Genomic DNA, 6,392 nt, shown 5'->3' with positions numbered 1-6,392 from the left:
CATTAGATGCAAAACAATATTGCGCCGCAATATTCATAGACTTAGCTAAAGCCTTTGATTCTGTAGACCATTCCATTCTTCTAAGTAGGTTGGTCAGTGTCGGAGTTTCAGATCATTCTTTGGCCTGGTTTTCTCATTATCTTTCTGATAGGACACAGCAGGTTAGGCTAGATAATTGCCTTTCTCACCCTTTCTCTGTACTTAAAGGTGTTCCACAGGGCTCAATACTAGGACCTACATTGTTCTCTATATACATTAACAACATCTTTCATGCTGCACAAAATTCATTTATTCACCTGTATGCTGATGACACAATCTTGTATGCCACTGGCCCCTCCCCTGCTTCTGTGGAAAAAGGTCTCCAGGACAGTTTTATTCAAATTCAACAGGCTTTTTGTACCCTCAATCTAACGCTAAACTCCTCTAAGACCAAAGTTATGTGGTTTAGTCGAAAAGGGATGGAATCCTCTCCTCCTCTAAAGATCTCATCCATCGAGGGTAAGGTTCTGGAATTGGTCAACACTTATAAATATTTAGGCATTTGGTTAGACAGTTCACTATCATTTTCCCATCATATCTCCATGTTACAATTAAAGATTAAGGCAAAACTCAGTTTTTTATACAGAAATCGTTCTTCATTTACTATAGCGGTCAAACTTATGCTCATTCAAATGACTATACTTCCTCTGTTTGATTATGGTGACATTATCTATCAATCAGCTTCCAAATCCTTGCTTCATAAGTTGGACACTCTCTATCATTCTGCCATACGGTTTGCAACAAACGCTCCATTTAGAACTCATCATTGTACGCTCTACTCATCTGTTAACTGGCCCTCTCTGTTCACTCGACGTAAAATTCACTGGTTTACCTTTATCTACAAAACTCTACTTGGTCATTCACCTCCTTATCTATGTAATTTACTGCAAATAGATTCAGCTACATATAACACAAGGTCTTCATCATATATTAAGCTAAAACCTTCTAAAACATCTACTGCTCTAGGCTGTACTGCATTTCAACATGCTGCTGCCAACGACTGGAACAAACTGCAAGAAACCCTAAAATTGGACACTTTTATTTCATTAACTGCCTTCAAGGACTGCATTAAGAAATTACTTATTGATGCTTGTAATTGTTCTTAAATTTTTTATCTTCTTTACTTCTCTTTTTCTTTTTTCTGTTTCTCTTTTCTTCTCAAGTGTCCTGTGGCGCTTGTCAGGCCGCCATTGTAAATAAGAATATTGTTCTTACTGGCTTGCCTGGTTAAATTAAAGGTTAATAAATAAATAAATATACACATACATATATATATATACATACATACATATATACATACATACATATATATACACACATATATATATACATACATATATATATATACACATACATATATATACATACATATATATACATACATATATATATATATATATATATATATATATATATATATATATACTTGCATAGTTCTATTTACAGTCAGAAATCTTCATTGTCTATTTTACACTTTTAAAATAAGAGGAAGTCTGTAAAATCTAGAGGAAAAAGTTTGTCAGGGCTATAAAATTTATTGACTTTATCAACAACTAAGCTAGTTCTCCACAGAAGCAGGACTATGGTGTGCACACTCAAGCACCCAAAAAGGAAATATTCTTGAGTCGATGGTGAAAATGTAGCAGTAGCAATGTTTATATTGCACAATTGTATTTGGCTTCGAAACCCTAATCACATGGCAGTTCATCAGGACTTTATTAGGCATTATGTTAATTAATTTGGTCAACTTTAGTTTACAGTACAGCCCATTCTGTAAATATATTTTGCATGACCTCAACATCCTGGATATTCATGTATAGTCAGTAAAGTAAAAATATGCTAGAAGTTATTCCTTGCTGCAATACAGTACAATAACAAAATGTTCTTTCTCTCTGAAATATGAAGCTAATGTCAGCACAGTAACCAGATATTCATATAAGTTATACATCAGCATTTTACAAAAAAATTATCAGCTGATAATGATAACAAATGTAAAATGACTGGATTTAGCCTCGTCTCCAAGCCACATTTAAGCTGATTAAACAGTTATTTGCTGATTCAGGCATTTGAATAATCAATTTTAAAAATTGTCTTTTTTTTGCTGCTCTAGTCTGGGTATCTTGCTGATGAAGCAAATTGATATTGGATTCTTCCAGCAAGCCTCGGCGCACATGCGGGTTATCTGAATGTGAAATGAATGTTAGATTACAGTTATTAGGTACAAGTTTAATAACTTGATCCAGTTTTATCTTTCGTGATGAAGCCAAGGAGACAGCTTTTAAGCCAACATGATTGGTAATCCTCAGGGCTGCAGGTTTTATAAGGACTTGGACACCGCATCTCATATAAAACATTAAGGAAAGGTTCAGGTTTTTGCTTGGTTTGAGTTTTTACGTCCAAACCTTTTCTTGTGACTTTGTTTGACCAAAATCCAATGACATTATTCTTGCTTTCCATGATTCATGTTTCTATAGTGGTCACACGCTGTAATCGGTGTGTTTGCACGGTCACTGCAAATCCATCGTGAATGCAACACCCATTCAGTTTTACTTACAATTCTTAGGTATTACAGTCCCATGGCAACAACAGCAGAAAATGGTGTTTAAACTGGTTAAATTGTCTTGTTGCCCTGTGACTTGCATCTTCAAAGTTCAGCCGTAGGCACCTCCAACTACCACAGCCTCTGTCGGGAACGTCTGTCAAAACTGAGTCTATCAGCTAGGCCAAAGTACTTCACATTAAACCACGGAATAAACACACAAGAACACATATGAAATCATATTTACCGCTCCATACAGGTGAGGAGATGGAACATGGAACACGTGGAGGTGGAGACAATAGTGGTTTCCAGATGAAGATCTTGTCTTAGAAGCAAGGACGGAGAGACAGCCCTGCAAATGGACAGGAGAGACACTTCTTAACCACACTCATGTCTCACTCCTTAACCACACTCACATCTCACTTCCTCCCACACTCACATCTCACTCCCTACCCACACTCATGTCTCACTCCTTACCCACACTCACATCTCACTCCCTCCTACACTCATGTCTCACTCCTTAACCACAGTCACATCTCACTCCCTCCCACTCTCTTATCTCACTCCTTACCCACACTCACATCTCACTCCCTCCCACTCTCTCATCTCACTCCTTAACCACACTCACATCTCACTCCTTAACCACACTCACATCTCACTTCCTCCCACACTCATGTCTCACTCCTTAACCACAGTCACATCTCACTCCCTCCCACTCTCTTATCTCACTCCTTACCCACACTCACATCTCACTCCCTCCCACACTCATGTCTCACTCATTAACCACAGTCACATCTCACTCCTTAACCACACTCACATCTCACTCCTTAACCACACTCACATCTCACTCCTTGGAATTTTAGGTCCCAGCATTATCTCCGTTAAGATAATGGAGCCTTCCGCAGCCTGGCCTGCATATTTCATTAATATGAAAATGTCTGAAATGTTGGACTAATTGTTGGCACTGACCTCTGCTCCACAACTGGTCTCTCTCTCAGGTTCCTTTTCTTCTGGTCTCCCCACACCACTCCTCCAGTGTTTCAACACCGTTAAGCACTTTCAATTATTTCATGTTCACCTCACCCCTGGCCCTGACAAGCTGTTCTCTCACTCACTCTCTCTCTCTCTCTCTCTCTCTCTCTACCTTTTTGCCAGTTTCCTCTTTACCTCCAACTGTGTCCTCTGCCAACAAAAGCTTTTCCTAAAGTTTAACATTTTAAGGTCTTTTTAAAGTTATATATGCTGCATGAACTGAGCAGCAAACTGCCATTAGCCTTTGAAACCACACAAACTCAAATGACTAAACCCAGAGAGTCCAAAAACACATACTGTAGGTTTGTACTGTCATAGTTCTATATATTGTTTGCATAACCACACAAGGTTCGTTGTCTGGGGCCACTCACGTGCTGCTTGTGTGTCTTGTGTGGACTTCTGCATCAAGACTCCCCATCGTGGTCATTGGAGCTTTTTTTCCTGGCCCTTCTGTCTGATTTCTTTAGTGGGCCCATTAGGAAGCTGCAGTTTTTATACGCTTGCCAAGAAACACCTTTTCTACAGCAACCTCCACCTCCTGCGTTTATCATCAGAGACGCGTGCCTACCTTCATCAGGCAAAAATTGAAGGGTTTCGCATTTTCACCTCCTCTAAAATCCACTCTACAGTGATTTACTCCTCAATTGGGAGCCTGCTGACGCTTGTGTGAGTGTCAAATCAAAGCTCTGGATGCTCTCAGCTGCCTCTTGGCACAGAAGGACTGTTTATTCCCTTGTGCGAATGCTGAGTCAAGGCTGTGGCCCAAAATGAAAGGATTAGTTTGTAGAGATTCCATCCTGGTATACAGCAAAAAAGCTTCAAAAAGGACTAATGAGGATCTCTTTGAATAAATTTGATATTATCATGCCTGTCAAGTAAGTGATTGCACATAGTTGTCCTTGCTTGGTTAAAACATGGTTCTCTTTCTGTAATCTGGAGCAATTAAATAGAGAGACTTGCTTTTAGTGAAGCCTGTTTGGTAATATACATTATGGGGATTAAGATGGCATGCAGTTTACATACATTTGATCAGCTTGGCTGTGGATGGCTGTGGGTCACTGTCGTGCCAGGCTCCGCCCCTTCCTGTCTGTCCTGTTCCTTGTTCTGTCAGTCATGCCTTCTTGTTTAGATCTCCGCTCTCTATAATAGTTTTCAGCTGTTTCTAGTTTGTTTTTGGTCTCTTGGTTTGGTATTTATTCCTTGTGTTTGCTGTCTTACTTTGTCTGTCATTTTAGTGTCTTTGTCGTCCTGTGATCTTTTAATGTTTCAAGGGTCGTAATCTTGGGTTATAGTCTGCTATGTTGTATTCACATGTTTAGTTAATATATGTTACTTACTGCACTCAATGTTTTAGTGTAGGTATTCTGGTGTCTGTATTTGTGTGTATGTTGACTCCGTGTATTTCTAGATTATTGCATGTAAATATGTCTGTGTATATGTATAGCGCTTAAGTGTATTTTAGTGTATCTCGTATTCTGCTTTCTTTCGGATTTCAGTGTATTTTTGGTCGGTCTATGCTATCGTTAATTTCTTGTATTTGTTTACCTTAATGTTGATCTCTGTTTGTTCTGCGAGCCTTAGTGTATCTCAGTAAGTCTGCATGTTTTACTCCTGTGGTTGTGTACATCCATTAAAGATGCCCACACCCTCACACACGCATCCAGCCTTTCCCGTCCATATGTAACAATCACCATAATCAGTGGATCAGCAGGATGACTTCTAAATTTTTCCCCAAGTTTCCAGATGAACTATAGTTGGATGCACCCGGTGTGATTATTGGTAAGTTCTATTTGATTTGACCTCTCTTGACCTGAGGTCATAAGGATGGACCCTGGCCAGAAAGCCACAGCTCAGTTGTATGGAGATGCATGCCAAATTCTCTGCCCAGTCTGGGATGCTGCAGATGGACTGATGTCATACTGGTCCGAGGGCGTACAAGGCCAGTGTGGTGCTGGCCACGCCCTCCAGCTGGCCTGGGGACACGGGGGACTGGGAGCAGGCCCGACTGGTGCACTGTTAGTTCATGTTAAGATCCTTGTGTAGTAAACCGCTGTGTTTGCATTGTACGTTGTGCATTTTCTTTCTGCAGATCACTTAAAAAATGGCAGTGCAGAGAATATACATTATTTATTTATACAGACACACACACACACACACACACACACACACACACACACACACACACACATATATATATATATATATATATACTAAATTAAATAAAGTATTAAATAAATGCATAACCATATTGCATAAGCCCTAATTGGCTTTTCTCTTTCCTCTCTCTCTAGCACTGTGCAAGGCTCTCTCTCTGTCTCTCTCTCTCTAGCATTCTCACTCTTTCATGGTGGATGGCTGGTTTAGCGCTTTCGTATTGGAATGTAATGATTTGGGATTTAAGTCCCAGCTGTTTCATCTGCGGTGTGTGGCAGGGGGTTCCCGAAGATGCACCAGTCACATTCTCAGGGGGAGGGAAGACAAACCCTTCCTCCTCCTCCTCCTCCTCCTCCTCACTACGGTTCAATCTAATTTACTCTATTAATTTAAATACTGAAATAAAAATACACATGTATATCTAGAGCTGTACTCCTAACCTGCTTTATATACTGTTCATAAATGCAATATATATTTCTTGATTTGGTAATTGTAACTCAACTGAGCAACTGGGTAAACATTTTTTGTTGTTGTTTTTCTTAAAGATGAGGGGGGGCAACATAACTTTCTGAACTATAGCAACAGATATTGAAGTTGAGAGGCTGCTCGAATGTGTTCAAATGTTTCA

General features: G+C 39.6%; 1 long non-coding RNA gene across 4 annotated transcripts; it reads right to left on the bottom strand.

The window, feature by feature from the left end:
* Positions 1 to 1,787: 1,787 nt before the first annotated feature.
* On the bottom strand, positions 1,788 to 4,688 carry LOC143483158 (uncharacterized). 4 transcript variants are annotated; one of them, XR_013122418.1, is made up of 4 exons: positions 4,634 to 4,688; positions 3,982 to 4,178; positions 2,826 to 2,930; positions 1,788 to 2,735 (listed from the first exon to the last, which is right to left on the bottom strand). It is a non-coding gene; the product is annotated as an uncharacterized LOC143483158 (long non-coding RNA). The 4 variants fall into 4 exon arrangements; XR_013122415.1 differs by having other exon boundaries at positions 3,982 to 4,680; XR_013122417.1 differs by having other exon boundaries at positions 1,788 to 2,722; positions 3,982 to 4,680.
* Between the last annotated feature and the right edge of the window lie 1,704 nt (positions 4,689 to 6,392).

The sequence above is a fragment of the Brachyhypopomus gauderio genome, chromosome 19, assembly GCF_052324685.1.
Source record: "Brachyhypopomus gauderio isolate BG-103 chromosome 19, BGAUD_0.2, whole genome shotgun sequence".
NCBI lineage: Eukaryota > Metazoa > Chordata > Actinopteri > Gymnotiformes > Hypopomidae > Brachyhypopomus > Brachyhypopomus gauderio.
Note: the sequence above shows the minus strand (reverse complement) of the source record. Positions and strands in the feature narration are given on the sequence as shown.